General features: G+C 38.8%; 1 protein-coding gene across 1 annotated transcript in view; it reads right to left on the minus strand.

Moving 5' to 3' along the window:
* Positions 1 to 12,720, minus strand: part of MRPL3 (mitochondrial ribosomal protein L3) — a 66,945-nt gene that overhangs the window by 17,846 nt on the left and 36,379 nt on the right. The window lies entirely within an intron of this gene.

The following is a 12,720-nucleotide window of genomic DNA, read 5'->3' on the forward strand; positions in this document are numbered from 1 at the left end:
TGTATATTTTCTTGAAAGTACCTTAGATTTTCACCAAAGCTCCCTATCTAAATAACTGGCAAAGGCTATGAAAGCAGAAGTACAGATGAACAGTCCTTTATCTCTGTCCTGGTTTGCACTCTTTCTTGGAGTCTCATTCCATATAAGATGTTTAATTCAAGACTGTGAGACAAACAACAAGCTAAGCAAAGGGAGCACTACCTGAGCAAGGAGTTCTATTAAAATCTTGTGAAACAACATAGTAAAAATGGTAAATTTCCAGAAGATCCAAAGTGTTGTGAAGTCATAAGCTATGTGGCAGGCATCTATGAAGACCCCCACCTCCTGGTACTCATGCCCTTGTGTCATCACCAACTCGAAATCTGGGTGGACCTAGCAATTCACTTCTAAGGAATAAACTATGGCAAAAGTAAGGAGATGTGATCCCTGACATTATGGTACAGAGAGACTGTGGCTTCCATCCTGGCACTCTCTTGCTTTCTAGGCCCCAAAGGAAGCCAAATGCAACACTGTAAGCTAGCCTACAGAGAGTCATGGCAAGGATATTTCCAGTGAACGACTGGAACTGAGGCTTGCCAATGGCTACGTCAGTGAGCTCAGAGGCAATTCCCTCCAAGTGGAAACCTGAGATGAGTGCAGCATTGTGGGACCCTGCACCATGGACTCAGCTACGTTGTACTGGAATTCCTGACCATAGGAACTGTGAGGTAAAAAATATTTGTTTTAAGATGTTATATTTTTGGGTAATGTGTTAGGCACACTAAATAAAATAATTATAATGACCTAAATGCTGAACAAGTTTTACTTTGAGAAGATAACAGATGGATCTTGGTCTCAGATTTGAAGAGGAAGCTAACAGAGAAATAAAATCAGGGAATAACAATTTCATAAAAATCTTAATATTTCAATTTGTAAATGTTTTAAAACTGTTACTTCCAAATTCTGCTAACTATAGAAACATTTGTTGATGCAGGCAGAAAGCAAACAGTACCAAGGTTCACACATTATTGAAGTTTATCTCTGTCAAATACATCAGTAAAATGATACAATGAAGGAGCTGGAATGAATTGTAAGACCATACCAGACATATTTTGACAGACTCTTTAAAATGAACGATTTTTTCATCTTTTATTAGATCATATGCCAACATATTTTTAATGTCATGTTCCCCAACCCTACCACAGCTACTTTAAGTGGAAAGTATACAGATTAGGCCATTTGCAAAAAGGACCAAAAGAACAAGATTATGAAAACCATGTTATCTCTACAAGGATGTTGCTATGCATTTAACAAAGAATTACTGAAGAGTAATGGATAGATGTAAATCCATATTAAGTAATACAGTTTATTTAGATAAATCAAGAATTCAACATCAAAACACTATGATCTATGTGTAGAACCTAACAGATGTATATTTTCAAATCACAGGTCAAAAGTTATTTCTATAAAAATAATTTAAACATAGCTTACACCACTTTGTTCACATTTATCAACTGAACACATCATATATGGAGTAATTCCTTTTTTTGCCGAAAAAAGTCAAATGTTTATTCCAGATCAAAGAGCTAAAACAGTAATTTAACATATAGTAAGAAAAAGCCACTATAAATTTTGCAAGAATATTAACATCTAAGAGAAACTACGATAATCAAATATTTCAGTGAAATTTTGCTTCAGAAACTTAAGTATTTCCTCATTTAGAACACACTGAAAAATAAAAGCCTGGCTATTTAGAAATAAAAAGAACTACTAAATAGTCATTTGAAAGTATGATATTGTTTAACTAACACATAAAAGGAAAAAGGGGAGTGGGTTGGCAACACTAATCTAAAATGAACATGTTTTAAAAACACCACATTTCAACACTGGTAGTTCTTGTTAAAAGTTTTCTGGTGCCTTCGGAGTTCTCAAACTGATTCATCTCTTACTTAAAAAGAGAGAGCAAGTGCGTGCACCAATAAAATACATGCCAGGTACATTACAGAAAATAATTTAGCTCATTGTTAAGAGTAAACGATTAGAAGATGAAAGTGGTTTCGTGAAAGTGCTAATTATCTGTTGGCTAATTACCGACTGTTTTGCAATCTAGCTCTAGAATACTTTATGTTGTTATACGATGTACAATGGGAACCTCTTCAATAATACCCTTTAAAGAAAAAGATAAACACAAATGACGTGACAAATTATTGGCTTAATTCAGATGAAAGGGAATAGAGTGCACCTGGTGGCCCATGGGTGGTATAGGTGTCTATTTTATCACTTCTCTCAGCTGTCACCCAACACAAGACTACAAAATAAAACAAAGCAAGAAATGCGCTGATCTATACTTAGCATAGTACCAGCCACATTTCAAATATAAGGTTTTCACAAGTCACATAAAATAAAAGCTTTTTACTAAAAATGGTACACAACACATAACACACATGCTTGGTCTTCTGTACCCCTTTACTGCTGCAATTTTTAGTTAGCAGAAAAAAAATCAAATAAAGGGAAATTCAAAATCAGAAACAATACAATGTACTAGAACTAATAACTGAATTCAGCAAAGTTGCAGGATACAAAATTAATACACAGAAACCCATGGCATTCCTATATACTGATGAACTAGCAGAAAGAGAAATCAGGAAAAAAACTCCATTTATAATCACATAAAGAATAATAAAATACCTAGGAATAAACCTAACCAAGGACATGAAAGACCTATACCCTATAGGAAGAATTAATATTGTCAAAATAGCTATCTTGCCTAAAGCAATATAGAGATTCATTGCAATCCCTATCAAAATACCAGTGGCATTCTTCAATCAACTAGAACAAATAGTTCTAAAATTCATATGGAACAAAAAAAGACCCCGAATAGCCAAAACAATCCTCAGAAGGAAGAATAAAGCAGGGGGGATCTCACTTCGCAACTTCAAGCTCTACTACAAAGCCACAGTAATCAAGACAATATGGTACTGGCACAAGAACAGACCCACAGACTAGTGGAAAAGAAAAGAGAGCCCAGATATAAATTCACGCACATATGGCCAATTTTAAGGAGCCATGGATACACAATGGGGAAATGACAGCCTCTTCAACAACTGGTGTTGGCAAAACTGGACAGCTACATGTCAGAGAATGAAACTGGATTATTGTCTAACTCCATATATAAAAGTAAACTCAAAATGGATAAAAAACCTGAATGGAAGTCATGAAACCATAAAACTCATAGAAGAAAACACAGGCAAAATCTGAATATAAACATGATCAACTTTTACTGAACACATCTCCTCGGGCAAGGGAAACAAAAGCAAAAATGAACACATGAAACTATATTAAACTAAAAAGCTTCTGTACAGAAAAGGACACAATCAGCAGAACAGAAAGTCATCCTACAGTATGGGAGAATATATTCATAAATGACATATCTGACAAGGGGTTAACATCTAAAAAATATATAAAGAATTCACAAGCCTCAACACCCAAAAAGCAAACAACCCAATTATAAAATGGGTGGAGATTCTGAACAGACACTTCTCCAAAGAAGAAATTCAGATGGTCAAGAGGCACATGAAAAGATGCTCCACATTGCTAATTATCAGGGAAATACAAATTAAAACCACAATGAGGAGGCCGCGTTTTGGGCGTGAGTGGAAGTTCTGGAACCATGGACGTGGGCAAACTTCTGAGCTACCAGGGAGCCAAGATGGTGGCATGAGTAAAGCAGCGGAAATCTCCCAAAACCACATATATCTATGAAAATATAACAAAGACATCTCTTCCTAGAATAAAGAACAGAAGACACAGGACAACATCCAGACCACATCCAAACCTGCGAGAACCCAGTGCCTCGTAAAGGGGGTAAGATACAAGCCCCAGCCCCGCGGGACCCGAGCACCCCTCCCCCCAGCTCCCGGCGAGAGGAGAGTAGGCAGAGCGGGAGGGAGACGGAGCACAGGACTGCTGAACACCCAGCCCCAGCCATCCGGGCCAGAGTGCAGACACAGTACATGCGCAGGGGGCCCTGGATACTAGGGAAACAGGGCAGCAAGGACAGTGAGCAGGTACCGGAGACCTGGCACCAGAGGACATAAGAAAAGCGAGTGGCCATTTTTTTTTTTGCTGTTTTGTTTTGACGAGCACTTTTTGGAAGTCTTAAACGGATAGGGACCCCAATACTAGGGAAACAGGGCAGGAAGACCAGTGAGCAGATGCCTGAGGCTGGCACCGGAGAATAAAGAAAAACGAGCGGCCATTTTTTATTATTTTTTTAATTTTTAAATTTTTTTTTTTTTAATTTTTTTGTGGTCGTTTTGTTTTGGCAGGTGCTTTTTGGAAGGCTTAAAGGGGCAGGGCGGGACACTTAATCCAGAGGTAGAGAATCTACGGATCTCTGGGCACCATAATCCCCTGGGCTGCAGGGAGCACGGAGGCCCCTTACGGAGATAAATAGCCTCCCAGCCGCTCCCCCTCAAAAGTGACTCCACCACTTTGGAGCAGCTGCCTGAGCCAGGCCACGCCCACAGCAACAGCGGAGATAAACTCCATAGCAGCTGGGCAGGAAGCAGAAGCCCTGTCTGAGCGCAGCTGCCCAGCACAAGCCACTAGAGGTCGCTGTTCTCCCAGGAGAGGAGGGCCACAAACCAACAAGAAGGGAAGTTCTTCCAGCCGTCACTCGTCCCAGCTCTGCAAACTATTCCTATCACCATGAAAAGGCAAAAGTATAGGCAGATAAAGATCACAAAGACAACACCAGAGAAGGAGACAGACCTAACCAGTCTTCCTGACAAAGAATTCAAAATAAAAATCATAAACATGCTGACAGAGATGCAGAGAAATATGCAAGAGATATGGGATGAAGTCCAGAGGGAGATCACAGATGCCAGAAAGGAGATTACAGAAATGAAACAAACTCTGGAAGGGTTTATAAGCAGAATGGACAGGATGCAAGAGGCCATTGATGGAACTGAAACCAGAGAACAGGAACCCATAGAAGCTGACATAGAGAGAGATAAAAGGATCTCCCGGAATGAAACAATATTAAGAGAACTGTGTGACCAATCCAAAAGGAACAATATCCGTATTATAGGGGTAAGAGAAGAAGAAGAAGAGAGAAAAGGGATGGAAAGTATCTTGGAAGAAATAATTGCTAAAAACTTCCCCAAACTGGGGGAGAAAATAATCGAACAGACTACGGAAATACACAGAACCCCCAACAGAAAGGATCCAAGGAGGACAACACCAAGACACATAATAATTCAAATGACAAAGATCAAGGACAAGGAAAGAGTTTTAAAGGCAGCTAGAGAGAAAAAGGTCACCTATAAAGGAAAACCCATCAGGCTAACATCAGACTTCTCAACAGAAACCCTACAGGCCAGAAGAGAATTGAATGATATATTTAATGCAATGAAACAGAAGGGCCTTGAACCAAGGATACTGTATCCAGCACGACTATCATTTAAATATGATGGTGGGATTAAACAATTCCCAGACAAACAAAAGCTGAGGGAATTCGCTTCCCACAAACCACCTCTACAGGATATCTTACAGGGACTGCTCTAGATGGGAGCACTACTAAAAAGAGCACAGAACAAAGCACCCAACATATGAAGAATGGAGGAGGAGGAATAAGAAGGGAGAGAAGAAAAGAATCTCCAGACAGTGTATATAACAGCTCAATAAGTGAGCTAAGTTAGGCAGTAAGATACTAAAGAGGCTAACCTTGAACCTTTGGTAACCACAAACTTAAAGCCTGCAATGGCAATAAGTACATATCTTTCAATAGTCACCCTAAATGTTAATGGACTGAATGCACCAATCAAAAGACACTGAGTAATAGAATGGATAAAAAAGCAAGACCCATCTATATGCTGCTTCCAAAAAACTCACCTCAAACCCAAAGACATGTACAGACTAAAAGTCAAGGGATGGAAAAACATATTTCAGGCAAACAACAGCGAGAAGAAAGCAGGGGTTGCAGTACTAATATCAAACGAAATAGACTTCAAAACAAAGAAAGTAACAAGAGATAAAGAAGGACACTACATAATGATAAAGGGCTCAGTCCAACAAGAGGATATAACCATTATAAATATATATGCACCCAACACAGGAGCCCCAGCATATGTGAAACAAATACTAACAGAACTAAAGGGGGATATAGACTGCAATGCATTCATTCTAGGAGACTTCAACACACCACTCACCCCAAAGGATAGATCCACCGGGCAGGAAATAAGTAAGGACACGGAAGCACTGAACAACACAGTAGAGCAGATGGACCTAATAGACATCTATAGAACTCTACATCCAAAAGCAACAGGATATACATTCTTCTCAAGTGCACATGGAACATTCTCCAGAATAGACCACATACTAGGCCACAAAAAGAGCCTCAGAAAATTCCAAAAGATTGAAATCCTACCAACCAACTTTTCAGACCACAACGGCATAAAACTAGGAATAAACTGTACAAAGGAAGCAAAGAGGCTCACAAACACATGGAGGCTTAACAACACTCTCCTAAATAATCAATGGCTCAATGACCAAATCAAAATGGAGATTCAGCAATATATGGAAACAAAAGACAACAACAACACTAAACCCCAACTTCTGTGGGACACAGCAAAAGCAGTCTTAAGAGGAAAGTATATAGCAATCCAAGCATATTTAAAAAAGGAAGAGCAATCCCAAATGAATGGTCTAATGTCACAATTATCGAAATTGGAAAAAGAACAGATGAGGCCTAAGGTCAGCAGAAGGAGGGACATAATAAAGATCAGAGAAGAAATAAATAAAATTGATAAGAATAAAACAATAGCAAAAATCAATGAAACCAAGAGCTGGTTCTTTGAGAAAATAAGCAAAATAGATAAACCTCTAGCCAGACTTATTAAGAAGAAAAGAGATTCAACACAAATCAACAGTATCAGAAACGAGAAAGGAAAAATTACGACGGACCCCACAGAAATACAAAGAATTATTAGAGAATACTATGAAAACCTACATGCTAACAAGCTGGGAAACCTAGGAGAAATGGACAACTTCCTAGAAAAATACAACCTTCCAAGACTGACCCAGAAAGAAACAGAGAATCTAAACAGACCAATTACCAGCAACGAAATTGAAGTGGTAATCAAAAAACTACCAAAGAACAAAACCCCCGGGCCAGATGGATTTACCTCGGAATTTTATCAGACATACAGGGAAGACATAATACCCATTCTCCTTAAAGTTTTCCAAAAAATAGAGGAGGAGGGGATACTCCCAAATTCATTCTATGAAGCTAACATCACCCTAATACCAAAACCAGGCAAAGTCCCCACCAAAAAAGAAAACTACAGACTAATATCCCTGATGAACGTAGATGCAAAAATACTCAACAAAATATTAGCAAACCGAATTCAAAAATACATCAAAAGGATCATACACCATGACCAAGTGGGATTCATCCAAGGGATGCAAGGATGGTACAACATTCGAAAGCCCATCAATATCATCCACCGCATCAACAAAAAGAAAGACAAAAAACACATGATCATCTCCATAGATGCTGAAAAAGCATTTGACAAAGTTCAACATCCATTCATGATAAAAACTCTCAGCAAAATGGGAATAGAGGGCAAGTACCTCAACATAATAAAGGCCATCTATGATAAATCCACAGCCAACATTATACTGAACAGTGAGAAGCTGAAAGCACTTCCTCTGAGATCGGGAACTAGACAGGGATGCCCACTCTCCCCACTGTTATTTAACATAGTACTGGAGGTCCTAGCCACGGCAATCAGACAAAACAAAGAAATACAAGGAATCCAGATTGGGAAAGAAGAAGTTAAACTGTCACTATTTGCAGTTGACATGATACTGTACATAAAAAACCCTAAAGACTCCACCCCAAAACTACTAGAACTGATATTGGAATACAACAAAGTTGCAGGATACAAAATCGACACACAGAAATCTGTGGCTTTCCTATACACTAATAATGAACCAACAGAAAGAGAAATCTGGAAAACAACTCCATTCACAATTGCATAAAAAAAAAAAATACCTAGGAATAAACCTAACCAAAGAAGTGAAAGGCTTATACTCTGAAAACTACAAGTCACTCTTAAGAGAAATTAAAGGGGACACTAACAGATGGAAACTCATCCCATGCTCGTGGCTAGGAAGAATTAATATTGTCAAAATGGCCATCCTGCCCAAAGCAATATACAGATTTGATGCAATCCCTAAGAAACTACCAGCAACATTCTTCAATGAACTGGAACAAATAATTCAAAAATTTATATGGAAACACCAAAGACCCCAAATAGCCAAAGCAATCCTGAGAAAGAAGAATAAAGTAGGGGGGATCTCACTCCCCTACTTCAAGCTCTACTATAAAGCCACAGTAATCAAGACTATTTGGTACTGGCACAAGAGCAGAGCCACAGACCAATGGAACAGACTAGACAATCCAGACATTAACCCAGACATATATGGTCAATTAATATTTGATAAAGGAGCCATGGACATACAATGGCGAAATGACAGTCTCTTCAACAGATGGTGCTGGCAAAACTGGACAGCTACATGTAGGAGAATGAAACTGGACCATTGTCTAACTCCACATACAAAAGGAAACTCAAAATGGATCAAAGACCTGAATGTAAGTCATGAAACTAAACTCTTGGAAGAAAACATAGGCAAAAACCTCTTAGACATAAACATGAGTGACCTCTTCTTGAACATATCTCCCCGGGCAAGGACAAACAACAGCAAAAATGAACAAGTGGGACTATATTAAGCTGAAAAGCTTCTGTACAGCAAAAGACACCATCAATAGAACAAAAAGGAACCCTACAGTATGGGAGAATATATTTGAAAATGACACATCTGATAAAGGCTTGACGTCCAGAATATATAAAGAGCTAACATGCCTCAACAAGCAAAAAATAACCCAATTAAAAAATGGGCAGAGGAACTGAACAGAGAGTTCTCCAAAAAAGAAAAACAGATGGCCAACAGACACATGAAAAGATGCTCCACATCGCTAATTATCAGAGAAATGCAAATTAAAACTACAATGAGGTATCACCTCACACCAGTAAGGATGGCTGCCATCCAAAAGACAAGCAACAACAAATGTTGGCGAGGCTGTGGAGAAAGGGGAACCCTCCTACACTGCTGGTGGGAATGTAAATAAGTTCAACCATTGTGGAAAGCAGTATGGAGGTACATCAAAATGCTCAAAACAGACTTACCATTTGACCCAGGAATTGCACTCCTAGGAATTTACCCTAAGAATGCAGCAATCAAGTACGAGAAAGACCAATGCAGCCCTATGTTTATCGCAGCACTATTTACAATAGCCAAGAATTGGAAGCAACCTAAATGTCCATCGACAGATGAATGGATAAAGAAGATGTGGTACGTATATACAATGGAATACTACTCAGCCATAAGAAAAGGGCAAATCCAACCATTTGCAGCAACATGGATGGAGCTGGAGGGTATTACGCTCAGTGAAACAAGCCAAGCGGAGAAAGAGAAATACCAAATGATTTCACTCATCTGTGGAATATAAAAACAAAGGAAAAACTGAAGGAACAAAACAGCAGCAGAATCACAGAACTCAAGAAGGGACTAACAGGTACCAAAGGGAAAGGGACTGGGGAGGATGGGTGGGTAGGGAGGAATAAGGGATAAGGGGTTGAGGAAAGAAGGGGGTTATTAAGATTAGCATGCATGGGGGGGTAGGAGAAAAGGGAGGGCTGTACAACCCAGAGAAGGCAAGTAGTGATTCTATAACATTTTGCTATGCTGATGGACAGTGACTGTAAAGGGGTTTATAGGGGGGACCTGGTATAGGGGAGAGCCTAGTAAACATAATATTCATCATGTAAGTGTAGATTAATGATACCAAAAAAAAAAAAAAAAGGCAGTTCCTGTGTGGTGACCTCCAATGAGTTCTACACAAGGGTATAAAGGGCATATAAAAGTATAGGCAAAGGGTCTGTTTGTGTTTATACAGAGGATCAAAGCCTAACTGGGCTATCCCAAAAATGAACTAAGATACGATATGAAAAAGAACTTCCAACATCAGCACTCTCTGGAAGACTCATGCCAGAAGATGATCATCAAAAAACCCCAACAAAGATCCACACACTGCTACAGCTGTAAATGCACTCATCCCACCAGTTCCTGGACTTGCCATGGGAATGAAGAAGGAGATATCTAAGCTGGCCTGTGCATACAGTAAAACAACAAATTTGACTGGATCTATACTGTTGGAACTCAACCAAGAATCAGGAGAAGTGCAAATTGTAGCGCTCCAAAATCTTACAACTACAGACTATTTACTGTTAAAAGAACATAAGGGATGTGAACATTCCCCAGGAATGGGTTGTTTTAATTTGTCTGATTTCTCTCAGACTGTTCAAGTTCAGTTGGACAATATCCACCATATCATAGATAAGTTTTCACAAATGCCTAAGGTGCCTAACTGGTTTTCTTGGTTTCACTGGGGATGGCTGGTAATTACAGGTATGCTTTGGTTATGTAACTATACTCCTATTATGTTAATGTGTGTGCGCAATTTAATTAGTAGTTTAAAACCTATACATGCTGAAGTTACTCTACAAGAAGATATGTCAAAGAAATAATCAATCTTCCCATGTTTTCTTCCACCTGCTACTTCTATAGCTTTTCTTCTTCCTTCCTAATCACAACCCTTAAATAGAATTCGTGCTTCATATCAAATTTACTGAGTATCATAATTCTTCCAAGTGGTAAAGATACCTCAAGACAAATGCTGGGCATAGAAGCTACAGGGCATAAATATGCAAAGAAGTAAAAAGCTAACCATTTCAAACAATAAGGCTTCTCTCTCACTTACCAACTTTACATTTCCCTGTATGGTCCCGGAAGATGACAGGTTAGCCAGAGACGGGTAAGATTCCTCAAGGGAGGAACAACCTAAGACAGGCACAGTCGCAGGGGGACCATCAGGTGAGAAATTGGGGATCAACAGAGGTGAGGCTTAGAACCTCACCCCCCCGTTCTGAGAGAAATCTTCTGCATACGTCGATGTTTTATTGCCCTTGTCTAGCTTGGATTAACACATAGTCTATAGGCACACACCTGATCATCTACATTTGTTCTCTTACAACACTAAACTATGTTTTCTTCCTTTATCTTGTATCTACCTACCACTTCAGCATTTTATTAAAAATAATAATAATAAAGAGAGAAATGTGGTATCCACATATAAATCAAGTATAAAAATCAAATGAGTATTCATATTTGAACTGACTGTTTATAGTTCATAATGCATGAGCAAAACCAAAAGTTTCTGTGATGACTGCCCTTGTACTGTTCACCATGTAACATAATCACTATGTAAGAATTTGTTGTCCATGTAAGAACTTGTTCATTATGCTTCAGAAGTTTGGGGACTGACTAAAATTAGGCTTGGAGTGGATTAATGATTGTGCATTGAGCACTGACTCCCCTATACAGAATTTTCTTGTTGTTAACAACCATTTGATCAATAAATATTAGAGATGCCCTCAGAACAACAACAACAACAAAAAAGTACACACTTCCAATTGTAAAATAAATAAGTAACCGGGATGTAATGTATAGCATAAGGAATACAGTCAAAATATTGTAACAACTTGGTATGGTGATAGCTGGTACCTAGAATTATCATGTATATAAACGTTGAATCACTGTGTTGTACACCTGAAACTAATGTAATGTAATACTGTGTGTCAACTACCCTTCAATAAAAAATAATTATCTACAAAAAAAAACACAAAAACCCACAATGAGATATTACCTCACAGCAGTTAGGATGGCCAACATCCAAAAGACAAGGAACAACAAATGCTGGTGAGGATACAGAGAAAGGAGAACCCTCCTACACTGTTGATGGGACTGTAAATTAGATCAACCATTGTGGAAAGCAATAGGGAGATTCCTCAGAAAACTAAAAATAGAAATACCATTTGACCCAGGAATTCCACTCCTAGGAATTTACCCAAAGAAAAGAAGATCCCAGATTCAAAAAGACATATGCACCCCTATGTTTATCGCTACACTGTTTGCAATAGCCAAAATATAGAAGCAACCTAAGTGTTCATCCGTAGATGAATGGATAAAGTAGATGTGGTACACATACACAGTGGAATATTATTCAGCCATAAGAAGAAAACAAATCCTACCATTTGCAACAATATGGATGGAGCTAGAGGGTATTATGCTCAGTGAAATAAGCCAGGCAGAGAAAGACAAGCACCAAATGATTTCACTAACTTGTGGAGTGTAACAATGAAGAAAACTGAGGGAACAAAACGGCAGCAGACTCATAGTCTCCAAGAATGGACTAGCGGTTACCAAAAGGAAGGGGTAGGGGAGGTGTGGGAGAGGCGGAAGAAGGGGATTAAGGGGCATTATGATTCGTACACATAATGTAGGGGGTGGTCACGGGGAAGGCAGTACAGCACAGAGAAGACAAATAATGACTCTATAATATCATACTATGCTGATGGACAGTGACTGCAATAGGTAGGGGTGGGGAACTTGATAATATGGGTGAATGCAGTAACCACAATGTTGCTTCTGTGAGACCTCTATAAGACTGTATATCAATGATACCTTTATAAAAAAAAAAAAGAACGAACGAACACAATGTTATTAGTTCCAAATTCAGTGAGACATCTGAAAGTTAGGAAAATTTAGAGCATT

This window comes from Manis pentadactyla, chromosome 14 (genome assembly GCF_030020395.1).
Source record: "Manis pentadactyla isolate mManPen7 chromosome 14, mManPen7.hap1, whole genome shotgun sequence".
In the NCBI taxonomy this organism is placed as follows: domain Eukaryota; kingdom Metazoa; phylum Chordata; class Mammalia; order Pholidota; family Manidae; genus Manis; species Manis pentadactyla.